This window comes from Phyllostomus discolor, chromosome 1, assembly GCF_004126475.2.
Source record: "Phyllostomus discolor isolate MPI-MPIP mPhyDis1 chromosome 1, mPhyDis1.pri.v3, whole genome shotgun sequence".
In the NCBI taxonomy this organism is placed as follows: domain Eukaryota; kingdom Metazoa; phylum Chordata; class Mammalia; order Chiroptera; family Phyllostomidae; genus Phyllostomus; species Phyllostomus discolor.
The window spans coordinates 57,922,875-57,950,484 of record NC_040903.2 but is presented as its reverse complement, the minus strand read 5'-3'; the positions used below and the strand labels follow the sequence as shown (position 1 = coordinate 57,950,484).

Sequence of the window (27,610 nt, the reverse complement as noted above, 5' to 3'; positions counted from 1 at the left end):
AACATCATGAAAACATCTAGAATATATGTAACTGGAGTCCTAGAAAGAGAAGATGGAGATGGAGACAGAAAAAAGTATGCATTTGAAGAAATGATGGCCAAAAACTTCCTATATTTGGCGAAAACCATAAATTTACAGATTCAAGAACTTTAACAAACTTTAAACAGGATAAATTCAAAGGACGCCTTGGCTAGACACACCATAATTTGTTGGAGATAAATGACAGGGGGGGGAAAAAAGAACCTTGGAAACAGCTAGAGGGAACAAAAAGACACATTGCATATAGGGAAACAATGATCTGAATGACTGTGATTTCTCACCAAAATCATGAAAACCAGAAAACAGTGGAGCAACTTCTTTTCTGAAGGACATTAAATTTAAAAATGTTTATATCTTTTATCTTCGAATTATACTTCTTGGAATTTATTACAAATAAATGTACCTAAAAGAGTACCTAAAAATGTTCATCACAGTGTTACTTAAAACAGCAAAAACTATAAATAAATTTTTACCAATATTGGAGGTATTAAATACATTATTGTATATTCATATAAATTACTATTCAGACATTTAAAGTTTTGGTCATATATTTATTGACACAATCTTGTTAAATTTTTGAAGCAAGTATGATGTATTTTCTGAATTTACAAAAAGCAAGTTCTCACTCAAGTAAGGAAGAAACTTTGTCTAAGGAAAAAAGACCAAATGGCCAAACTACCATTAAACTCAGAAATCATTATTATTAACATTATTTCTTGTTAATGTTAAAACTTTCAAATCATGACCAAGAAGTCATATCCTCTTGATTTTAGTGAGTTACTCTTAAAAAAAAAAACCCCACTTAACATAACTGTGTTAGATTGTTTTAAATGGTCCCCAATGAATCATGCCTCCCTGAGTCCCCACCCCTTTGCTCTATGACTTTGCCACTCCTCACATCAAGAGGTGGAATGTATTTCCCTTGAATCTAACTGGCCTCATGGCTTGCTTTGGCCAATCAAATGTGGTAGAAATGACATTCTGGAGTTTTTGAGCCTATATCTTAAAGTAGCCTTAGAGCTTCTGCTGCTGCTCTTTGGAACCCAGCAACTCAACTAAGTAAAGGCTATTCTATTGGAAAGAGAAGTCATGTGAGCAGCTAGGCCCAGGAAAATGAGAGCCCATGTGAAGAGAGAGGACACACAGAGGAGAATGGAGGTACACAGCTATCAGCCAGCACCAAGACCCAGATTTGGGAGTGAAGCTATTTTGAATTCTCCAATGCCAGTCACATTGTCCTAGTCTTCTCCACTGAGTTCTGCCGGAATTCCTAGTCCACAGGGTCAGCAGCAAATGGGGGTTGCTTCAAGCCACTAAGTTTTGTGGTAGTTGTTATATAGCAATGGTGACTGAAATAATACCATTCAGCTAAAAATCTTGACATCAATTTATATACTGTTTATATCTAGAGAATAAGAAAATGTCAGGAACATAATTTGTAGTGACCATTTGAATAAAAGTACAAAAGCAAAATACTCCCTGTTAAAAAGGCTGAATTTAGGTATTTAAGCAAAACTTAATGAACTTACTTTCCATGCAGGCATCAATCACACATATTCATTTTAAAAAACTAAGCTTTATGATTATGGCACCTAGAATTGTTACATAGCATTAAATTAATTTCACAAAGGTGTATTTAAAAATGCACAGTAACAGAATAGATAATTTAAAGCAATGTTTCGCTAAAATGACCATTATGATTCATAACAGTGAAAAATTAAGTACATTGTAAACACATCTGCTATGCAAACAAATTATTAAAGTCATCTAAATTGTTCTCAGCATATATATCTTTATCTAAATAATTTATAATATGTTTAACAACTATTGAATCTTTCTCATCTCAAGTCCTGTACAAGTAATGTAGATCCAGGTATGTGGATTCATTCCACATAGTTGACATTATGAGAAACAGATACCATTTAGTAACTACAAAAAACACACACCATAGTCTGAAACAACAGTGTGCATTTATTGTATTCTTCCAATTCTATTCCAGTGTCAATAACTGAAATTCATTTCAGAAATCAACATAACATAAAATTGTAGAGATTCTTCTTGACTACATTAAAATCATTCCCCAAAAAGGAAACTACTAGTAAAGAGACCACTGTTGTTCTAAAATAAGTTCTCTCAAAATTTAAGACAGTAAAAGTAAGCACTCATAAGCATAATGTGACGCAGACTCTTTTTAAAGTCATTCAAACATTATTTTATTTGATTCTCATCATAGGTATATATCCATCTGATAGATTAAAAAGCAAGAGGCTTGTATAGTTGAGAAAAGTGCTCACTGCCACTGTAATAACAGTGTTTTTCACATTGTGAACCCAAGTTTCCTAAAAGTTAAGCAAATGTCTAATGCTTGCTTTGTGTATTATTATAAATGGAGATCACAACATGAAGGCACAGTCAGCACTGTAAAACAGGGGATTGTGGATACAACACTGGTCCATATCTATTAAAGCCTAAATGTCATGAAAATCTTACAGATACCTGTCAGATTTCTTTCATTCTTCCTGAAAACCAAAAAGGTAAAACAATAGCTTCTTTTTAAGGGAAACCTTTTTATGCTACCTTCTTTTTTTTTTTTATGCTACCTTAACCTATAAAAATTGGAGCAGATATTGAACAAAAATGGTGCCCACAATATAAGATGTCCTTTATAGACTTCTGGTGAAGATGGTGGTATAGGTAAATGTGGTACTCAAATCCACACCAAAATTACAACTGAACCATGAAACAATAATCATTCAGAACCATCTGAAATCTAGCCAAATGGAAGTCCTCCAACTAAGGATATAAGGAAGAAGCTAGGAAAAAAATGAGTCAGTCTAGAAAGCTTTTAAGAACATATCCCTGAGACTTCCAGCTAAATGGAAGTATAGGTAGATACACTTTGCCTCCTCACAAAACCAAAAGGGCAACGACAAACTTAAAATAAAAAAATAATCAGAACTGCCAGTAAATCAACTGTATGGAAGTCCAACAACCAAGGAGTTAAAGAAGAAACATTCATTCATACAGGTAGGAAGAGCAGAGAGAGGCAGCCAGGATGGAGAGGACTCACAGCAAGGCAGTGACTCGAGGTCTGGGCAAGGCATTGTCTGGCAGAACGGGAAGACCCACATTTGCATGCAGATAAACTGGGAGGAACAACTGGGGAGTGAGACAGACTGAGTAACCCAGGGCTCCAACATGGGGAAATAAAGCCTCAAAACCTCTGACTAAAAAAACCTGTGGGGGTTGCAGCATCAGGAGAAACTCCCAGTCCCACAAGTGAGTTAGTTGGAGAGACCCATGGGGTCCAGGAATATACACAAAACCACCCACACAGGACTCAGAAGCAGAAGGGCCCAATTTGCTTGTGGGTCATGGAGGAAGTGACTGAAAGCCAGTGGAGAACTGAGCAAGCACCTTCGTTCCCTCCCAGACCCCTCCCCCATATACAGTGCCATAACACAGCAATGTGTGTTGCCTGGCCCCGGTGAATACCTAAGACTCAATCAACCCCTTATTACATAACAGGCGCGCTGAGACAAAAAAATATGGAAATATGGTCTAAATGAAAATACAGATCAAAGCTCTATAAAAAATACAAATAAGCAATGAAAAGATAGTCAACCTATCAGATGCACAGTTCAAAACAATGGTAATCAGGATGCTCACAGAAACAGTTGAGTATGGTCACAAAATAGAGGAAGAAGTGAAGGCTATTAAAAGTGAAATAAAGGAAAATGTACAGGGAACCAACAGTGAAGGGAAGGAAACCAGTATTCACATAAACAGTTTGGAGGAGAAAGAAGAAATAAACATTCAACCAGAACAGAATAAGGAAACAAGAATTTAAAAAAATCAGGAGAGGCCTAGGAACCTCTGGGACAACTTTAAAAGTTCCAACATCTGAATCACAGGGATGCCCGAAGGAGAAGAAGAGCAAGAAACTAGAAACTTATTTGAAAACATAATGAAGTAGAACTTCCCTAATCTGGCAAAGCAAATAGACTTCCATGAAGTCTTGAGGGTCCCAAAGAAGTTGGACCCAAGGAAGCACACACCAAGACACATCATACTTAAATTACCCAAGATTAAAGATAAGGAGAGAATCTTCAAAGCAGCAAGAGAAATGGAGATAGTTACCTCCAAAGGAGTGCCCATAAGACTGTCAGCTGATTTCCCTAAAGAAAACTTGCAGGCAAGAAAGGGCTGGAAAGAAGTATTCAAAGTCATAAAAGGCAGAGACCTACATCCAAGATTACTCTATCCAGCAAAGCTTTCATTTAGAATGGAAGGTCAGAGAAAGTGCTTCCCAGATAAGGTCAAGTTAAAGGAGTTCATCATCACCAAGCCCTTATTATATGAAATGTTAAGGAGACTTATCTAAGAAAAAGACCAAAACTATGAACAGTGAAATGACAACAAACTCACAACTATCAACAACTGAACCTAAAAAACAAAAACAAAAACAAACTAAGCAAACAACTAGAACAGGAACAGAATCACAGAAATAGAGATCACATGGAGGGTTATCAGTGGGGAGGGGGAGGGGGAGAATGGGGGAAGGTACAGGGAATAAGAAGCTACAAAATAGACAGATGTTAAGAACAGTACAGAACATGTAGAAACCAAAGAACTTACATGTATGACTTATGGACATGAACTAAGGTGGGGAATGCTGGTGGGAGGGGAGGTACAGGGCAGAAGGGAATAAAGGGGAGAAAAAATGGGACAACCAGAATAACATAATCAATAGGATATATTTAAAATAAAAAGAAGCCACATTAAGACTGGTAGGAGGGGCAGAGACATGAAATGATTCAGTCCTACACCCACATGAGGCACATAAAAATAGAAGGAATATCTAGGCTGTGAAGGCCCCCTGAAGGAAAGAGGAATTCCAGACTCATTCCTTAGTCCCCCCACCCCAGAGTTCCAGAGCTAGGAAAGAGAAGTCCCCATAAGATCTGACTGTAAAACTCAGCAGGGATTGTAGCTGAGGGAGACAGACGCTGCTGGACTCTCAGGCAGTTCTTCTTAAAGGGCCAGCATACAAACTTACTCAACTCAGTCCGTCTGAGCTCCATCACTAGGGCAGCAGCTTGAAAGGAACCAGGGACACTGAAGGAGTAACTGAATTATCTGACATCAAAGTGAGAGCTGGATGAGATAGCTTTCTCAAAGACAGAAGTGCTGGGAAAGGTCATTATTCCCTTTCTGTGACACCCCTGTCCCCACAGAGCCAGCAGGCAGACACCATATCTGAGTCTCCATCAGTGTGTCTCACACTGTTCACCCTGCTCTAGCGATTTCCTGAGACCCCACCCCACCCAACTTGTGGACCCTCCCAAGCTATTTCCAGTGGCTTTTCCACACAAATGGCCTCTCTTGGCTCATGCTTCAGACTTTTCTTAAAATCTCTCAAACAAACAGCATCTGCTCTCAGCGAGCTCTACATCTTTTGCTAAATGGACCCAGTGCTGGCATTAGCTGCAGCTGGCCTTGGTTGACAGCTTGGCTTCACCTAGGCACCCCTAAGCCCAGCACAAGTGTCAGCCCTCTGCAGATCACTTTGTAGCTCATGTCAGGTGGCCTGGGCAGAACACAGGCAGTGACTGACCATGGCATGCACCTCCTAGGAGGTCCCAGAGCCTATGCAGCCAGTGGACAGTTTCAGACCACATCAAAGCACCACCCAGCAACCTCCAAAAGCAGCACACTGAAAGGGTGGATTCAGAGGACACCAAAGCCTGCTGAAGTAAGTCCTGCTCTGTGGGGTTGGCCCCTGCACAGCTGATTGCTGGGGACCACTCTGTGTGGTTTCTGAGATTGCACCCCCATGAGAGCAAGCCCTGAAAGGGGCTAGTAAGTATCCCTGGAAAACCAGGTAAAAACGCAGGTGGCAAGCATGACTCCACTCTAACACCAAGGGTTCCCATGGGAACCAGGCATGATAAATACATTGTATCCTTTGAAGCTTGCTCTGCTTTGTTTTATATAGCCCTGGTGATATAAACCAAGTGTTTAAGTTCAAGGCATAAGGAGTAAACTTCTTATCTCATTAAATACATCTTAAAGACCCTCTGGCATCAGCATGACTAACAGACATTGGCCTATGACAAATCTCTGTGTTCCTTCAATTATCTATAGATAATACTTGTTTTGTGTGGCTATAGCCTTTTGACATTGATTGATGAGCTACACATACCATTCCCAAAAGAAGCCATTTGGGAGAAGGGCTCAGGGCATTCTCCACTAGAGGGAATTGCCACGCCCTTTCTTGCCAGAACAGTAAGACTGTGTCCAGGAGGACTTATTTACCATACAAGGTGGCTGGGAGGAGCACGCTGCTGAATGGAGTTCCTCTCACAGCTGATCCTCCTTAGTGGTTGCAGCCAGTCCTCACAGTCAATTGGCCTGGGAGGTAAATCTCTCCCATTGATGTGCCAATATCAATCAAGGTTCAACTACAACAGAAGGGTGCACAGATCCCACATGGGTGGGGACATACCTGGAGCATCCAGCTTGGATGACTGGGGAGGCAGGGGGAAAAGAACTCAGGATTCGAATTTTTCAACATTTACATTGGTGCTTATCTGAACACACCCCGAATGACCCACTTCCTCATTGCAAAATGCTGATGGCCCTGATATACCTAACTCTCCTCAAGTCCATCTCTCCATCCATCCATCCATCTATCTACTGTCTATCTATCTGTTGTCTAGGTGTCAGCTACTGATGTATTTCAACCAGTAGTTACATGGTAGTTTTTAGTACTGAGCATGCATCCATGTGCTGGGAAGCAGCATTTCTTTGTTGATCCAGAAATCACCACTTTTTAAATACTTTAAAAACTACCTGCAGTGTACATACATGCACACATGTGCACATGCACACACACCTCTATATTGTCAGGTAGGAAGTGAGTTATTTCCCAAGACACATCATCCTGTAACACTGAACACCATCAGGCACCATATTCAGGTTTTGGCGCTGTCACTTTTCGTGCTGCAGTCATATTACTCTCATATTACTCCATTCCCTGCAGGGTCTCACTGCCTCCACTGACCTGTGCAAGGATTCCGAAGGGGGTGGGGGCGGGGCAGTGTACAGCGTTCCTAAGTAGACACATTTCATCTCCGAGGAAGCAGAAACAAATGGTCATCTTATCTCCTGGCTCCCTCCCTTGCAGTCCCATAGGAAATGCACAGTGACTTTGACTTTAGTTGCAAGGCTTTTATTTCCCAAGAGGTACCACAGACACTTGTCTGGCCAGTTGAATGGAGCCTGCAACATGCTGGGATACAGTGACTGAAAAATCACTTGCTGACTTAGGGACAATGTTGTGGCTGAGCTTCTGCACAGAGCCACTGCACACACCCTGACCCCTGCTCCCCAGCACATTCCACACTTGCAAATTAAAAGGGCAGTGTGATAGGTGCTTCTCACATGCAAAATTGATTCCTCTCCAGCAAAGTCTCAGTTTGGGGCCTATGCTGAGGCCCAGTTCCAGGCAGGGCCAGCAGGATTCTTCTCACCATGACTAGAAAGTGCTTAGATTTTGGCAGGAAATTTAGGTTTAGTCACACAGTGCTTCATCATGGGTTCAGGTCACATGCCTAAGAGTAAACACTTACTGTCCCCAGCTATTTGCATTTCTGTAACTCAGAGCCACGTGGAGTCCATCCACACATGTCCAAGCCTCATTTTCTTGAAGTTTAAAAACCATTTTGTTTTAGAATCTATATCAATATTGTCTTGCTTTGGTGACCTGAGAGGACAGGACATGAAGGGACCTGTTTAGACACCTTATTTGTCAAGTAGCCCAGATGTCAAGGGACCAAAAGGACTTTATTAAAACCCTCTCTTCCAAGAGGCAGTTTCATGCCATAGATCCTAGGGCAGCCTGACCACACATCCTGGGAGGCCTCTGTGGCTGTTGGTGCCTTCCAAACTGAGGCACAAGTTGCTTTCTCCTCAGACTGCTAAAGCTCAGTCTTGAGCAAGATGTCTTGGAAGGCAGGAGGGAAGGAATGCAGCAGGTGGAAACCTTGGAAAGAAAAGAGCTGTGATCCATTCCTTCCACCGAGAACATACTTTATTCTAAGGAACCACAGTTGTGTGGATGCAGGTGTGCCAAGACCAAAAAAAAAAAAAAGGCCCAAATGGAGGAACAGATCAAAGCTGCACAGCAAATACAACTAAGCGACAAAGAGATAGCCAACCTATCAGATACACAGTTCAAAGCACTGGTGATCAGGATGCTCACAGAATTGGTTGAATTTGGTCACACATTAGATGAGAAAATGAAGGCTATGCTAAGAGAAATGAAGGAAAATGCACAGGGAACCAATAGTGATGGGAAGGAAACTGGAACTCAGATCAATGGTGTGAACCAAAAGGAAGAAAGGAACATCCAATCAGAAAAGAATGAAGAAACAAGAATTCAAAATATTGAGGAGAGGTTTAGGAACCTCCAGGACAACTGTAAACGTTATAACATCCAAATCATAGGGGTACCAGAAGGAGAAGAGGAAGAGCAAGAAATCGAAAACTTATTTGAACAAATAATGAAGGAGAAATTCCCAATCTGGCAAAGGAAAGAGACTTCTAGGAAGTCCAGGAAGCTCAGAGAGTCCCAAAGAAGTTGGACCCAAGGAGGAACACACCAAAGCACATCATAATTACATTAGCCAAGGTAAAAATGAAGAAGCGAATCCTAGAAGCAGCAAGAAAAAAGGAGACAGTTACCTACAAAGGAGTTCCCATAAGACTGTCAGCTGATTTCTCAAAAGAGACCTTACAGGCAAGAAGGGGCTGGAAAGAAGTATTCCAAGTCATGAAAGGCAAGGACCTACATCTCAGATTGCTCTATCCAGCAAAGCTATCATTTAGAATGGAAGTTCAAGGAGTTCATCACCACCAAGCCCTTATTATATAAAATGTTAAAGGGATTTATCTAAGAAAAAGAAGATTAAAAATATGAACAGTAAAATGACAACAAACTCATAGTTATTAACAACCACACCTAAAACATAAACAAACTAAGCAAACAACTAGAACTGAAACAGAACCACAGAAATGGAGATCACATGGAGAGTTATCAGCAGGGGAGTGGGAGGGGGAGAGAGGGGGAAAAGGTACAGGGAATAAAACACATAAATGGTAGGTAGAAAATAGACAAGGGGAGGTTAAGAATAGTATAGGAAATGTAGAAGCCAAAGAGCTTATATGTATGACCCATGGACATGAACTAAAGCGGGGGTGGAGGGGGAGGGATGTGGGTGGGAGGGGCTGTGCAGGGTGGAGGGGAAAAAAGGGGGGAAATGGGACAACTGTAATAACATAATCAATAATATATATCATTTAAAAAAAAGATGTCTTGGAAGGCCGAGCAACAGAAGGCCAACAACACTGGGGACAAGGAAGTATTAGAGAGAAAGAGGTAAAGAGGAAATGGATAAAGCTGGGTCATACAAGCCCTAGAATAATGTGCTTCCAGAAATAGAGGTCAGCTTGCTATTCTGCAAGAAAAAAAATGCTTTTCCTTATGAGGAAATATCTTTAGAAACATCTAAAAATGCTAAGTGAAAACATGTATGTTTTCCCAACTGGTTGGATCAGAGTCTTTAGAAAGACTCACTTACATTTTTCATTGGCTGAAATTAACGTACAAGCTACAAGCTCAGATACATGTTCACATACCTCATGGAGTCCCCACAGTCTCTAGAACAATGCATTAAGATACCACTGTGCTTTCATGTTCCTCTCTGTCTCTAAAATGTAATCTAAGCCTGTGGGTTAAGCTCTAGGCTCCTGCAAGGGTTGCATCAGATTGAAAAGTGGGTCTCACTTGTTTTGCTGTGTCTCTTCAATTGATTGTTCCCCAAGACTGGCTTTCTGGAGAGACAGATCCTGCTTAGACAAAGGGGTCCTTAGAGAGCCATCATCGATTATGGCTCTGGTTAACTTCACGGGAGAGATGGTGAATGACATCCTCCAGACAGAGACCAAAACACCAAGCCTTGCAGCCAGCAAAGAAGCTACTCCCTGGAAGGAACATCTGAATAATTACCCATGCTCTTGTTGGCCCCTGGAGGCCAGTGTGAGGTCCCTCGACATGTTTCCAGAGCTGAGCAGGGACGTTTCATCCAGCTTCCATGTCTCCTGCTGTACCTGAAGGCAGAGCATCCGAGCTGTTATATCATTGGTTCTCATGAAATGATGTGTGAACAAAAATAAACAGGTGGCACCCTTGCTTGGGTGTTTACAATTACCTGGTTTTAGGAGCCTCTGAAAATTGCAAAGATCTCTGGGAGGCTGGACTGTGTGTGTGTGTTTTTCCCATGTTTGCTATGCTTTTCACTCCAGAGCACCTAAGTTAATTGAGGCCCAGTGATCTGCAGGGAGATGTAGATATCATTCATGCTGACTCATGAACAAGTGAGCTGGTGGCAGGGGATGTTCATCCCAAACCGCACAAAGAAAGCAGTAGTTTGCACGTGGCATTCACATGGTGGTTAACTAAATAGATACTTTAAAAAGCACTTGGCACAAGGCACCTGTACTTTGCTTTATCTGTGCCCAACAGTTCTCATTTTACTGTATTTTAGACTGATAATAACTACCTGCAAATGGCTGATCTAACATAGAAAGAGAAGCCCTCTGATTTGTGAGGACTTGGCATTCGGGAACAATGCAGGAAAGGACCTGCTGAAGGGCTAGGTCCCGTCCATCTTTTCATAGAGGAGGGAACCAGAGTTGCCTCACATACCTCAAGCACTTAGCCATCCCACAGGCTCTGGGACACACTGAGGGGCTGTCTCCATTGTCTATGTCTCTGGGACAGTACGTAGAAACCTCTTTTCTACCAAAAGTATATATACATATATACACACATATACATGTATACATCTTTTAAATATTTAAATGCATTTTATCTATTATGTATATCATATATATCTAAATTATATTTAAAATACAATAAAATTAGAATTATTAGGCTCAGACAAAAGTGAAAGTAGCTTATTTTATGCTAAATATATATGCTCTACCATTAACATATATGCTTTTTTTACACTGTATGACCAATTCATCTTTCTTTCTTTGAAGAATTCTGATACAGAAATGTTGAAAGAAAATATATTGCAAGCAGCTTATTTTGACAAACATCTAGAGAAAGTATCTGTGCATTTTATAAACATAGGGTATGGAAAACACAGTCCTTACAAAGAGTAGCTACCAGTGCTTCAGTTTTCACAGAGAAAAATAATATTCAAAAGCACATTTACTGATTTTCCAAATCCTAATCTATGGTTAGATGGGAGGCTCTCTCTTAGGAAATATGCAAATAGCAAGGAAAGGAAATATCACACTGCAGACTCCTGCCTAATGAAAGCATAAATGATATAGTTTCACTTTAAAAAATGTTAGAGAGAATCCTACTAGCTAGAAACCATGAAAGCATTCTCTTTTATTTATTTACTCATTTATGCATCTACTTTAGTAACTGAGATTCATCCCTCGCTGTGCCCCAGACCCCTGTAATCTGGATTCAATCACCATCTCCAGACAACTGTGGCCGGAACTTTATACCGATCCCCATCCCCCCCACATGGATGATGGAGAGTTTGGCCCACCCCAGGGGCACACCAGTAATTAAGTGGAGGTAGTGCTTCTGTTGGGAGAGCAGACACCTGGCCTTCGGGGGAGGGAGTTTCAAATTACAGTCAACAACTGTCCCCCAACTGGTACTGAAAGGGAAATGTGGCCATAAGCTTCTCCAAGTGGCAGCAGCCATGGCAGCCTCTCTCATTTTTAATAACCGTATTTAGCTGGGTTTTCCCTCTTTGTGTCTTGACTGCTGGATTCAATCGCCCTTGACAGCATATCATAGGCATGGTGCTATGCAGTATGCCAGGGCAGGGCCTCTTCCTTTGCTCCTTGGCTGAGGTGAGGGAGCCCAGAAGGACAGTGGGGTTTTGTGGGGTTGAAGGCCCTGAGGAGAAGCCAGGTCTGCTCCCTGGGCACCTGACTGATTCTCAGTGTTGTAACCCAGGGGCAAGCTGGCTTTGCACAGCAAACTGTGGGCTAGGCTCCTTCCAACTGCTTGTCCACAAATGACTGGCAAGGCCTAACTCTAGGACTTACTAAAGGTGCTTAAAAGTCCCAAGAAAATGTATTTGCCGAACAAGGAAGCATGTAGAGAGAGATGTGGAAAAATTTCAGAGGCCATCCAGATACTGAGCACCTATGGAAGGTGCTTCTTGCACTGGACCAAGATGCGTCCGGTCCTCCATACCAGGTCCCTCTGATGGCAACCCAGACAACTTCCAAGGTCAACTACATGACGGTGTCCAACCACTGCTCCATGAAGAGCCAGGATTTAGAAAAACAAAGCTTATATTTTCAGTAGAAGTTTGTAACATGTAAATTAGCCAGTTTCTTTAAAAAAATTAAAAACATGTAATGAATGTTGATTATCATCCTGAATTTGTCTGGGTCTTATTGAGAGAGGTATGCAGATCAAGAGCAGCATATGGCTCCAAAATAGTACAAAAAATTAAAAAAATAAAATAATAATGTAAAAAACATGAATAATGTGCATTTATTACAAGGGCCTAGGGCTGTGAAATTTATTCTTTATTAAAAAATGTTGACATAAGGACAATAAAATAAATACTTTCATGGAATAAATGAAGAATTTAATTGGCAGGGTACATGCATACATATATAATAAGTACATGAATGTAATCATATACAGACATCATATTCAAATATATGCACACAAATGCATTCACATTTTACTTAGCAATGTAGTTACGTTTGTAAAGTAAACAGATTGTTCCAGCCAAGTTATTACTCAACCAGAACCTGGTATAATGTTAAAATTCATTCCCTCCATTTCTTTCCTTCCTTGCTTCCTTCCTTCCTCCCTTCCTCCCTCCCTCCCTCCCTCCCTCCCTTCATCCCTCCCTCCATTTCTCCTATCTCTCCCCTCCCCATCTCTCTCCCCTCCTCTTTCCCCATCTCTCTGTCTCTGCTTTCTCCTCTCTCTCTCCTTCCCCACCCTCACTCTCTCTCAGAACTCTGACTCTGCCCCACATTTCCTGTCTACATTCTGGGTTTAAACCCACAGCAGACACCAGCTGGCACTGCTAATATCCATTATGAATTTGCTAGCACAAGAATCCACTTGGCATTTGGCATGACATGGGTGCAGAGCCCAAGTCTAATGTCCCCCGCTGTGGCTGAGAGATGGGTCTGTGTGCTGTCAGTGTGATTGCCAAGACCCACCCTCATGGGTGCAGGTAATTATCTTCAAAAAGGAGGTTTTCTAGGCCAGGTAGACACTCCAAGACAATGCATGATCCCTGGATCCTGAGTGCACGCTCCTCCCACAGCCTCCCACAGTCTCTCGGGAACACAGATCCTCACTGCAGTCTAGGGAGCTCAAGGGGGAGACTTTAAAAACTGAATGACTAAGTGGAAATCATAAATTCAATTTCAAATAAGAGAGGACTGCAGATCAGGATTGAGTGGTGCTAGGATTAGAGATAAAAGCCAGAGGAGCCAGCAGACATCAGAGAAATTTCAGGAGCCAAGTCAAAAAAACAAAGTGAGACAGCTTGGATCAGGAGTCTGGGTCTGGAAAGCAGGTGTGAGCTGCAGTCACGGGGGCCCAAGCTGTAGGGCTGGGTTGGAATCAACGTTGGAAAAAGAAGACCAAATTAGGACTTGAGTTGGCCATTCAAATGATTCTCCTCTAAGACAAAACACAGGGAGAGGAATCTAATTTGTATATCACTCTGTTAAACCAGAGTAACATCTTAAATACATTGTACAATGTTACAAAGGATCCCACTGGGCTGGGTGGGTATCCAAAGAACTGGCCAAAGAACTGGCTGCTACCTGCTGTCTTTGTGATCTGGGGAAAGACAGCTTCCTAAAAAAAAAAAAAAAGAAAAAACCACCTACCAACTTTTTTTGGTTTTTGTTTTTGTTTTTATCTGAGAAACATGGAATTTGTACCAAGCTACCTCCATGGTGCCCTCTGCTACTTAGGTGCTACTACTTAAAAAGTGTTTATAAAATTCTCTAGTTTAGCATTGCTTTGAGCTACCCTGTTCTGAGAAAAAACATTTAGAAAGAAAAAAGGAATTTAGGTAAACACAATGGGAAAGACTGCTGGGAGAGATACATTGAATGCTAGGAAGCTCTCAGTCCTTACTCTACATGAAATCAGGAGAGAATTTTTTGCCTTTATGCAAATCCAAATAATCCCTCCAGATTTGCAGTAAATCAGGCCCATCATCGTGCAGCCCTTGACACACACAGTGAAGAAATTGTTTGATTTATTGACTAGATATACTTTAAGCATTCTGCCGGTCCAAGAGCACTCAGACACATGAAGAAAGTACCAGTCCAGCACTTAGACAGCACACTGCAAAGGAGAAATTCATGCCCATGGTGACTAGATGCAGAAAGGGAAGAAACCATTGCTGTGAACCACACAGGGCTTTTTGGATGAGTGAATCAAGAATTCATTATGATCCACCATCCCTGACTGTGATTTCATTAATTCAAAAGCTGACACTTCTGCCCTAGAGAACCTTCTTGGCAACACGCTTCAGTCCTTCTCCAAGGTCCCACAACATGGGGCTTGGCTGAGATCAGAAATGAAGTTGACTCGTGTGAGCTTTCGTAGGTGCTTCATGAAACCACACACTTTCTAATACTCAGGAGGCTGTAATCATCTGGATTGCACATGAGGTGCAGAAAGGTCAAACATGCTTTGTCCAAGATGACCCAGTTCATAGGGTGGTGACTGTGCACCAAAGGTTCGATTTCCACACTAGAAATCCATTGTAATGACGGTGGTCAGCAGTGACAATAACATCTCTTTCTTTAAAAAAATGTTAAATGAGAGTATGATTCACTTGAAGCACACAGTTTGTACAGTTCTTATAATTTATCTCATTTAATTATGACTACAACCTTTTTGTGGATGGCGTGAACACATTTTATAGGTGAGGACAATGACCCAGAGAGCATTAGCAACTGGCATGTGGTAGAATAGTTCATGGTTGGATGACACTTACGTCACTGCCTCCAGACGCTTCGTCCAGTCATTTTTCCTAGCACCTACACTGTCTACCATATCAGCAGGAAATGAAATTTCAATATTGCATAGTTATAACTATATTTCTGGTGAAATTTAAATATATTATACTTTCTTTTGAGCAATATAGAGTAGAATAAGGACAATTAAATTAAAAAGCTGTGCAGCCTCACTCAGAATGGAAGAAGCCATGTATTTATGGAGATACACAGTTAGGAGTATTACACCTAATCTACTATGAATGCTCCTCTGTGCTAATGGGCTTTTCCAGTGTTGTGTTGAGAAATCACTACCCAACATCACACTCAGTGAGCTGACCAGGGAGGCGCAGAACCACCCGCTGCTGCACTCTGAATGCAGTGGGTTTGGTACACCTGACCCGAGGGTGTCACCCTCCTGATTTGACTGGGGCCCAAATCCTGAGCTGCTTTCTGTGTTCTCTGTCCAGTGTTTGGATACATGCAGCCTGTTGCTCTTAATGGGCAGTGACAGGGTCTTATACCCACCCCTGAGATATCTGCTAAGCCAGGTGATGGTCACCCAGCGGCAGACCCTCCCAGAGTTAGGCCATTTCCATGTAATTCAACATCCAACAGAAGTTCAATGGCATATGTGTGGTTTGCTTATTGAGGGCCACAGTGGTGAGATATCCTCCTAAGTGCTTCTCTAATTCTTGCAACAACCATATGATTAATTACAAATGAGGGGACTGAGGCTAATTCATGGGTAAGAATGAGCTCTGCCTGGTTTCAAAGTCAGCATTTCCCCTAATAAATTAGACTGTCTTGCTGTAAATATTGCAAATTTCTTTTTATGTAAACATTTGCATGTTTCTGCTTACTCAAACTTTTCATAAAAATATTAAATATATTTATATATGTATTGTTTTTCCTTTTCTGTTTATTGCTGCTTTGTTTCCATAAAGGGGCCCCTGCAAACCATTTGATCACAGAAGAAGCAAAATCCAGGACTGTTGAACCTATTGAGGGTCTAAATCTTTCACCTGTACCCAAACAAATACTGATTCCTATGACAACCCTTCCTCTGTATTTGTACTTTGCATTTCCATTATACACATGCACTGACATGCACACATATACACACATATGTGCACACACATACACATATGTATGCCCACAGAGATACATTCATACTTACATGCACACACATCCACACACACATCCACACACACACTTTCATTCCAAAATGCAAGACTAAAGTTTTGTCATAAAAGCTCACAGGCCTCCTCAGCTGGAGATGCTTCTGCCCTCCCTGTGCACCCCTGGCTTGCTGTTGCTCCAGCCACACCCCACCTGAGTGGCTTTCAGTATTTGCCTTTCTCTTCTTTAGCTGGTCCGTGTTTAGGAGCCTGCCCAGAGCAGTGGCTCACTCAGACGCTGGAGCAAGTGAATCTATTTTAGACATTCTGGCAGGGGGCTCCCACGGTTCCCAGGTTCATTACCTGAATTCCTGTGCATGCCCTTCATCACAGGGTGCTACTTGTCATCATTCTTGAGATTCAGCACACTTCTATGAAAAAAAATCAGTGTTAATTCTTTAAAACAAAATTGTAAATAAAATTTCTTTCATTCTGGTTCCTTAAAATAGCTGGTCCAGGAATCTTCAGAAGCCAGATAAAACCATTCTCAAATGATGATTTTGAAAAGAGTACAAGTTACTTATCTACTTCCTCTGAGAATATTTAAAAATGGCAGAAGACATTATATTTATCAGACTCCCAATTTATTAAAGTCATATTCTGAAGATGCAAAGATGAGTAAAATAAAATCAAGAAGGTTAGACAGTAGCACCTTGAATTACGTATTAAAACTTTAGAATTAACCTGAGTGCATATCTGTGCAGAACTTACCAATGCATGTATGCATGATGGCCAACAGATCATTGACAGGCTGGCTGTGTTATCATTTGCAAATTCCTTCTAACCAAGGCCCTGCTGGAAACCTCGCTCAGAGCATGTAAGGGAAACACTGGCACCCTGATCCAGTTCACAGGATTTTTCTTTACCATCTGTCTGGTTTTCTGTCTGACCTGCTGCTGCTGCATTTGGCAAACTTTGCATGCAAATGGCCAGATAGTAGACAGTTTAGGCTTTGGGGGCCAAGTGGTCCCTGTTACCACTGCAGAACTCTGGTGTTTTAGCTTGAAAGCAGCCATAAACAAAGTGCAAAGAGTGAGCCTGGTGGCTGGCTGTCCAAACAAACTTAATTTTTTAATTTTTATTTATTTTTTAATAAAATCAGTTTTGTTATTATGAAGTAATAAATTCATAAAAAAGACACAAACAATGTTAGTCATTTTCTTCCAGAAGTTTGGATTAACTTACAGGAAAGACAGAACTGAAACCTACGTAGTCTTAGGACAAATTTCAGGGGTCCTTTTTGGTGAGGTTTGGAAGTTGTTTTCTTCTGTATTTATAATGTGTGCATTTTTAATATTGACTTCAAAGTGTAACAGGGTGCAGCCAAGAGGGGGACCCCAAATAGGGATTTGGAATGGGGTCCAGAAGAGCTTGGAGATGATTGGTTCCACACCACAGGGTCACATCTGCCTGGAATTCTGGCACCTGTGGCCAATTGTGGGAGGAACCAGAAATGTGGCTGCAAAGGAAGATTGGCGCTGGGATTTAAACCCAGGCACAGCAGCTATTTGGTGTCTTTTAGGGGAGATCCACGTGGCTGTGGCAGTAGGAGAGAACCACGTGGCTTTGGTAGAGTGCGGACTATGTGCTTTTGGGGTGCTCCCTTTTGCCACATGGCTTAGGAAGCAGGAGAGACTTTGCCTGGAAGAAAAAGGGTGAAAGGACTCTTGCTGGTGGGCCATGAGAAGATGCCACATGGCTTTGGATTAACTAGAGATCGCGGCGGTGACATAGCTGATGATGCCAGGAGCCTGAATCACAGACTTCTACTTCTTTTCCTGAGACACAGTACCCCAGATTAGGGCAGAGGGAGGAGGAAGGACTGTGTGTGTCTGTGGGTATCCTAAAGGACTTTGATATTTTAATGAAGACATTAGGTCACTATTTTAAGTCTGTATAGCTTTAAATAAACATTTCCTTTCCTTTTCACAAATTTCTGGCATTGAGAGATGTCTTTCCTCTGGTAGTGGGCATAGCAAACCTAGTGGGGGGTCCTTTTGGTAATAGTATATCGTGCACCCCCAGTTGGTTCTATTCTGTAAGAAAAGCACTAATAGTCATACAAATGCCTAAGCAAAAAAGGAGTTACCTTAAGCAGAATCTATACTGTATGGCCCATGGGAATGGTTACTAGTAAAGTGTTCTGCAGTCAGCATGCAATAGAAACAGAACTCTTGAGTTGTATTAGCTTATGAGAGAAACAAAGAACAAAACACAGAAGAATTTGAGTAATATAGATATATTCAAAGAGAAACACTGGTATCTGGGAGGCAAACTACAGTTTGCTGTGAGATAAATAACTCTGATGTGCATCTTTTAAATCAATGCTTAAACAAACAAACAAAACCACCTGGGGTAGTTAGTTCCTAATACATAAACCCTAACCTACTGCAAATCTCTTCCTGTTTTAGCGATTGTAGGTTCAGAGCCTAATGAACCACAGGAGGAGCATGGGGAGGAGAAATCAAACTATTACCATTTTGACAACGTTTCATCTGAACAGGGGAGATGAACTGTGACCTCATGGAAGCAGATGGAATCCTTCCGCGATGACAGCTGACAAGGCAGCTAGGACCTGGCTTTGGGTTCTTTTAAGTCGAGCACTTCTGAATCACTCCCCTAGTGTGGGTGATGCCTTCTTTTAGTCTCTCCATTGCGCTTTTGCTGCCGGCAGATGTGGGTTGGCTTCCTTTCCCCAACACTTCCATGATGGCCAGCAGCTCAGCCTATTTTCTCTGGGGCACCTGGTTGTTTCTTGTTCCCTGGGTGTAGTAGAGATGATGGCCTGTAATCCCTCGGCAGCTGTGAGGATGCTGCCATACGGTGGAAGGCAAGTAGACCCTCCCAGAGGAGTTGAGGGAGAGGGCAGCCACGTGAGTGGCCAAGTGAGGATGATGAGACTCTCCCCACCCCACCCCACCCCCACAGCGGCCAGGCATCCATCCATCCTCCTTCCCTGCACTTTTTGTTGTTGGCAGCTCAGCCCTCATCAGCAAATATGGCCCTGTACTTATTTTATATGTAGCTAATATTGGACAGTTTTATTGATAAAGTGATATGTTCATTGAGACTTTTGCTTGGCTATTGAAAAATAATTTGCAAATACTTTAAAATTATTCATACTGATTTGTTGGGTTTTGAATCCATTTACCAAAAGCTCAAGGATGCTGAGGAAGCCATTTTGGCTTGAAAACCAGAATGACCTTTAACCAAAAATGGCTTTATAACAAAAAATTAGGGAAATCTTGAGTTGAACTAGACCTCTACATTTACAGAGTGTCACTGAATCTTTAGAGAATAGTCAACTTCAAATAAATCTAATGCTCAAGCTACTTTTTCCAATTTGCAGTAGCCAATTAATCATCAAATATTCTCAGCTACAGCTTGTGTGTAAACATGCCACCAGGAAATTCCCATGTTGCTTTTGGGCAAGTCTTTCAACTCACTGAGGAGCACAGGATGGGGGGGTTTCACTAAGCAGATATTTTGTGAATGAGTACAAAATAGATCTAATCCCCTCATCGAGAATGATCTTGTCATTTTTATTAGTGACTCTGGATTAAATATTTAGCCATTTTTTTCTCAGGCTTTTTTTTTTGAAAAGCAGAGAAACTCATATTACCTTAGGAAAGAACCACATCACTCCAAGTACTTATATGCTATAGCCATTTTTCTTCATTACTTCATGGATTTTTCTTCCCATCAATTTGACAAATGCCTAAGATAGGATGAAAGACTACAGTGCCTCTTTTCAACACCAAGTAGAAAGAAGATCAAACAAAATAAGCAGCTGAAATGTGAACAGATTTGGGAATTATCCAGTTTGGTGCCCTGTTCTGGTCAGATGAACAGAACATTTGCTGTATCTTGACTCCACTTGTGGACCTGTAGATAGGGTTTACTAGCATTCATTCCCAAGAATTTTCCTTGGCTTTAACAAAATGTAAGTCTGCTATTGTTCTTTGTGATGAATTTGACAACTGTTCACACCCTGTGGATCACATTAGGAAGACTAAAATTCCTGGCAAAAGCCTATGAATAACTAAGAGACTTCATAGCCACAGACAAAATAAGCCATTATAAGGTTTCTGAAGGTATTTTATCATTTGAAAATATGCACCATATGGTGCTTAGGATAGGCTCACAATAAACTCGGCTAAGTTTCTTTAAAAATACCATGTTGTATAGTAGTCTGGCCTTATTTTCTTTCTGTGGTTTGTTTCACTTATGCACAGTAAACCAAGGACTAAAAATATTAAATGCAAAATTTTAGAAGTTAACATTTCATAAGTTTTAAATTTCGAGCCATTCAGAGTAGCATGATGAAATCTCACTTCCTCCCCAAGCAGCCCCACCCCACAGGATGTAAATCATCTCTTTCTCCGGTGTATCCACACTGTAGACATTCCCCGACCATTAGTCACTTAGAAGCTGTCTTGATTATCAGATAGATTGCTGTGGTATCGCAGTGCTTCTGTTCAAGTCGCTGTATTTCACTTAATAATGACCCCGAAGCACAAGAGTAGTGATGCTGGCAATTCAGATATGCTAACGAGAAGCCAGAAAGTGCTTCCTTTTAGTGAAAAGGTGAAAGTTCTCAATAAGGAAAGAAAAAAAATTGCATGCTGAAGTTGCAACAGTCTGCAGTAGGAACAAATTTTGTATCTGTGAAATTGCCTAATGTATCAACCTTTATTTTAAATATATATGTATGTACAGAAAAAACACATAGGGTTTGGTACCATTTACAGTTTCAGGCATCCATGGGGGAGCTTGGAATATATCCCCCATAGATAATGGTGTGTGTGTGTGGGGGGGGACTACTGGATTAGGTTGATAAGATAATGACATTCTCAATGTTATTATATTGAGATTTTATTTTTATTTTCTAATATGACATGTCAAAAATTGAATGAATGAAAGGACACAGAGTGTTTCAACATTTAGATAATACAATTAATCTCGTAAGTGTACCTCACTCACAACTATGTGTAATTATGATTTTTAATGGAATAATTTTAAGGACTTCTAAAGGAATATCAGGCTTACAATATTTTTAGCCAGGAAAATAGCATGGACTTAAAAAAGAAGCTGTATCTGTGTTTTATCAAGTCTTGACTTTTTAGCATTGGTTAAACTTAGAATTTCATTTGTTGTGTTGTCTAAAAAATTCCTTGTCTGTGAAAGTAGTAGTAAGAAAAGATTCTATAATTCTGTATGAGGGATAATGTCATGTCTTTGAATTTATTTTTTAAAAATTACCTGGGGATAATGCTCAAGAAGTTCGAATTTTCTTAGATTAAGCAACCCTGTGAAAATTCTAAAATACTTGTAGCTGTGAGGAAGTCAAGTATCTGAAATACTTGCCACCTCTTCTAAATCCTGAAATCAAAAAAACCTTGGCCTTTAAGAAGATGTTCTACATAATGGCACACTTTGGGAAAAAATACATCAGTGTGTCTTTAAGCAGAGACATATCCGAAATGAATCAACTCTGCTGCTGAGCACCATACCATAGGGTATGAGTTACATGCTCTGCTCATTCAGAACACTAGGACAGTGATCATGCAAGCCATCTAGGTCTTTCCAGTTTCTTTACTGTTCCTCAAAAATATCTGAAGTTGAATACTGATTAAGAAACCTTACCCCACTACTTAGAAACACCTTACTCTGTGGTGATTCTTTGTGTCTTACCACAAATGTCCAGCATAGCTATTGTACTTTTTTTAAAATTAATTTGAGAGAGACCAATTTGTTGTTCCACCTGTTTATGCATTCATTGGTTACTTCTTGTATGTGCCCTGACCCAGGATTGAACCCATAACATTGGCATACCAAGACAATGCTCTAACTAACTGAGCTACCTGGCCAGACCCTCCTCTTTAATTTTGTTTAAAATTATGCTATTTATGCTCTTAAATATGCTTATTAGTATCATAATATTTAAAATAGAAACCTCAGTAAATTCTTTTCAGGAATAACTTTCCCTCTAAAACCAGAAACATTTGTTAAGCTAGGGAAGGTACAACCTAAAATGTCTCTGTAATTAACTGAAAACCATAATGGCCTCCTAAGGCACCTATTCTTTACACAGGTCTGGGAAAGAGAACATTGGAATGGGGAATCTTCGAAAATGGTTTGGAGACTTCCACTGATTCTGGCAACTCTGGGCATACCCAAGCAAGCTACTGTTCTATATGAAACACAATGCCCATGAAGTTACTCATAAAATTGCACTATTCAGTCATTCTCTTATATTTTTTGGTCCCAAATATTTGAGTTCTCTCTCAGTCCTGCTGGGTTAAAAAGCAAAAGAAATACAAGGGAAGACAAATATAGGCTCCTGGCTACAAAATGGTGGCTGGGGCTGGGTTAAACTGTGTGTATGTGTGTGTGTGGTGGGGGTGGGGATGTGTAATCATTTTTTTAAATAACCCTTTCTTCACTTACAATGATACTCACAGTGATCACTTTAAATGTGAGATAATTTTTTTCATTTTAATGAAAGAATTGGAGATATTTACTTTGAAGAAAATGAAGATCTGAAGGATGGCGAGGAGGGCGTAGGAGGGACCAGATGGGTGTTTTCAATAGGAAAGATCTGTCTGTGGCAGAGGGGTGTGACTCATCTTCAGGGATGTGGTGATGTTAAGTGCAGAGTAGACATCATCATCATAGTGAAGACCATTTTTGCTTAAAATATGGAAGAAATTCCTACCAACTCAAGCTGCCTAAAGTTGATTCAATTGAAATAATACTTTTCAAGGATGTCATAAAGAGAATTTATGCATGCGTCAGGTGGAGATGGCCTCTAAGATTCCTTCCCACCATAATGTTGGAGGATTCTACTATTTTAAATTGAAATAACACTTTGCTGAATTTCCTGTGAACTAATTTCTTTCAGAACTTGGGCCAGATACCAGTTATATGGCTAGTATAAGAGTAGCTTCCTAGAAGACTGACTTTTTCTCCTGCCTATCTCGAAGCTTTGAGTGTGCTACTCAGATGACTAGTGTGCTCCAGACTAGGTGTGACCGAGACAGAAGTTTCTCTGACTGACTCTAGGGAGACAAGGTATATCATTTGGCCCAGGAAAGCTAATGACATTTATTATATCGACACATTCAAAAGGGAAAATTAATGATGAGAAAGAAATATGTGTGAATTAAAAATCTTATATTGTTTCATTCATTAATAGACCTCAAGCAAATGGCAGATGAGTACATAATGATAAGAACTAAAGTTTATTCTAACAATCACTATTATTGTTGGAGTATCTGTTATTTCAGAGTTTTGTCTCTAACACTATACTTTCAGGGATCATTTCTATAGTTCATTACCAGAGTTTTGTCTCTTTCTGCCTTCATAAAAATTTGATGAAATAGGTACAATTATTAACCCCATTTCATAAGCATAGAGGTGTTAACTACTACTTAAGTATGAACAACCAGTAAATGACATAGCTGGAATTGGAACCCAGGCCTCCGCTCCTGATGTCTTGAACCCTATGATCAGGGTAGACTGGGCCCCCTGAATATCCTGGGGAGCTGCTGCCCAGGTGGCCCTGTATTGGGCTCTCTGTGGAGGATCTTTGACCATAAATGTGAAAAGATAGCACCAATCTCCGATCACACAATTTTTGAACTACTTAGGACTTTGGAAATGATTATCACCTAGGTATCAATTATAATTTATAAGGAGGAAATGAAGATATTAGGGATTTGTGATTATTTGAATTGCATGGAAAAGTTTGAGAGAGTAGGTCAATATTTCACATAGGCAAAGACATCCTGTTCGGTTGCATTTATTCACCTTTGTGAACTAATTTGTGTTTTTGACTACAGGATAGTCAAAAACATTCAGTATGGAAAAAAGCAGGTAAGTTGTTTTTTTTACTCTCATATAATTTAAGAATAAAAAATAATTTAAAAGTTTTGTTTTTGCTTTTGAACTAGTTATTTGAAAACTGGGACCTACTTCACTTTTTCCTAATGACTGTGTTGTGACATCAATGGCACATTGCAAAGCAATGTGTGTTCACATTTTTGGTTTTTGTTTTGTTTTGTTTTGTTTTGTTTTACTCCTGTTAGCCAATTTCTGAGTTGGATGACTGAATAGAGGTTATTTGGGTTGAGTCTGCTGCTGCCCCTTGCTGCTTTTGCATTACAGATCCTAGTTCTCAGAATAAAAGGTATGAATCTCTCCAGTCATGTGCTAAGCCCATGTGCATAATGGTCAGCAGTGAGCCTGGCTCTGCCAGGAACACAGACAAATCAGCATTTAAACCTTTGGGAAGCCATTGAATATGTGATGTTCCCTTGTTGATTCAATGCATCTTTCATTCCAGGTTGGATAAAATACTGAGGAGTACTTTTCAGCATGACATTTGGATGTTCCCAGTCCCTTGGAAAAGCTGACAGATCTGCTCCTGGGGAGTTGTTGAAACTTGTGAGCACCAGGAAATCAAGATCTACAGGAGCCCCCACAGCTAGCAGTAGTGGTTCTAGGGCCTTTTCCCAATGTGCTCTCTTGAGTTGAGTCTTTGTTTCTTCAGCTGTAAAATGGGGTCAATGCTAGGTGTTGTTGTAATTGTGGACTTCCCACTGACTGTGGCATTATTTTACATTTCCAATCAAATACATATTGTTGGAGAATTGCTTTCCAAATTAATAATAATTAACTCCTAATTATGGAACCTCCACTATATGCCAGGTACTGGACTAAGCTCAATAAAATATAAACTCTTGCCCTGGCTGGTGTGGCTCAGTGGACTGAGTACTGGCCTGTGAACCAAAGGATTGCCAGTTCGATTCCTGGTCAGGGCACATGCCTGGGTTGTGGACCAGGTCCCCCTCCCCTTGTGTAGGGAGTGCACAAGAGGCAACCACACATTGGGGTTTCTCTCCCTCTTTTTCTCCCTCCTTTCTCTTCTCTCTAAAAATAAATAAAATCTTTAAAAAATAAAATAAAATATAAAATCTTATTTAATAACTTACCCTCCAAGTAAAGGAGTATTATCTCTGATAATAAATTTATTTATCTCTATTATTAATTTATAAGAAACTGAACTTAGAGAAATGTAGCAACTTTATGTTATAAAGCCTGGAAGAGCTAGTAGGCATCTGGCCCACATTTTTCTGATTCATTATCTGGGAATGTTACTATTGTTTTAACTTTATCTTCTGCATTTCAAAAACAAACAAGCAAACAAAGAAACTTCATTCTGGTGAGATGGGAATAGATTTTAGTGAATGTCCACAGTAGCTTCTTATCATGTCCAGCCACTGCTCTGCTCACCAACATCCTGCTCTGTGAATCAGATCATGGCCTGATGCTGTTCTTGTAACACTTGCTTGGTATAGCAGATGCCATTACTGGCCCACTCAGCTCATCTTTACCAGCCAGTGCACCCATCTTGTAGCTGCTAACAACTCACAGCCACTTGTATTCTGGAGAATCTCCTCACTCACCTTCCTCCAGCCTTTGATCTTTATGTAGTGTACCTACTCACCCTAATAGACCCTGGCAGATGACAGATGGGCACAGGCCAGACCCTTCAGCTCAAGGTGGTGCAATTTGTGCTCCAGGGATTTCCCAGTGGGAGTCATATGAAGCTGGTCTCCTGCTAAGACTAGATTCTTGCTTAGCTCCCTGCCCCCAGACTTATTATTCTCCCCCCCACCCCTCCACCTCCGCCAATCTGGAGAGCACAAGCCATAAATCCCTGGAGCAAGAATCTCCATTTTAGGCTCTGCATCTAGAAAACCTGAGCTAAGGCAGTTTGGCATGGTTCTGTTTTTCAGTCATAGTTCTCACTTCTTAAAGAATTCCATGCCTCTGAAGCCTTCATTTAAATACAGTTTCAAATACAGTATCTTGCCCTCACCAACATGGCTCAGTGGGCTGGGTGTCATCGCACAAAGCGGAAGGTCACCAGTTCCATCCTGGTCAGGGCACGAGCCCAGGCCAGGTCCCTGGCTGGACTGGGGTGAGTGAGAGGCAACAGATCCAAATTTCTCTTGCACATTAATGCTTCTCTCCCTTTCTTCCTCCTTCCCTTCTCTCTAAAAATAAATAAATAAAATCTTTAAATAAAATTAAATAAATACAGTTTCTCCTTGAGCTTATTTATGTTACTTTTGTTGTTTGAATCTAATCCCAGTTTCTTCCTTTGTCTTTTTCCTTTGGATCTTCTTAGTTTGAAGGTGTGAAATCAGGAACTTTTGTTGTAACCTAGGAGTCACTGGGAAGAGGTTGTTTCTGCTCTCTAATTGTGAACATAGAAAATGGCTTAATACCATCTATTTGGGTCTCTGATTCTGTCATATGTTTACAAAAATATTGCAATCTCTTCTCAGAGAACCTACCATATGGTTCCTATTTGGTGTACTATGATTGCTGTATCTCTGATTCCCTGGGGTTGCCAGGCATATGAAGGATAGTTGTCTTTCCCCTTCTCATGGTGTCTGAAATGTCTTTTTTTCTTTCTCCAGGGAACACACCTGTCATGACTTTCTCTCTGTCTTGGCTGCACACTGGTTCCTCAGTCAGGCTCCGAGGAGACTGCTAGTTGCCCTGAGTGAGGCTCTATGAAGAAGCTGCTATGTGTTACCCTGAAGCAACAACACAGCTCTTCTTTGAGCTAAAGAATTTATGAATAAAATAAAAATGTATTTTCCAAAGGTACCAATCTTAAAGAAATCTGAAAGAAAAAGTTTTTCTGAAAAAACGGCAGAATATTGGCTGTTGAGGGAAAGTATCTGTTTGGGGAAACTGCCAAAGGGATTAGACATTTAGTTTCTAGCAGTTAATCATTTACAGTTACAAGTATAGGCAGATAAACAAGATCCACTACAAAGAGATAAGAAAGTTGGAGAGCAACATCCAAACATTTACAAGTTCAAAGTCTAGAGATTATTCTACCTGGCCAAAATGATCAATTTTATGGTTTCCATTCCCCCCACAGTTTACGGTTTCCATTTCCCCCACTGTGTGGGCCGTGGCTTGAAGGCAATGTGAGAACAGAGAGAATGACTTCAGGATTCGTCCTTGGGTGGCATCAAATTCTTACCAAGCTGTTAGGCCTTCTGATATTTATGATAGAACTCTTTGTCTTCTACAACTTTCTGTGTGTTTTTTTACTCATTACTTATAGTCTTTGATTACTTAACCTCTTTAGCTTCACAGATCTGTCCATTGATAAATCTTTAATTGTTCCCCAAATTTTCATAAGCTTGCCTTTCCCATTCACCTCATTTCAGACCCTGACAACCTTTTCTCGTTCCACATAGCCA

General features: G+C 40.6%; 1 long non-coding RNA gene across 1 annotated transcript; it reads left to right on the top strand.

The window, feature by feature from the left end:
• The first annotated feature begins 374 nt into the window (after nt 1-374).
• On the top strand, nt 375-18,442 carry LOC118500029. The gene is made up of 3 exons (XR_004902556.1): nt 375-385; nt 7,829-7,834; nt 18,360-18,442. It is a non-coding gene; the product is annotated as an uncharacterized LOC118500029 (long non-coding RNA).
• Nucleotides 18,443-27,610: the final 9,168 nt, after the last annotated feature.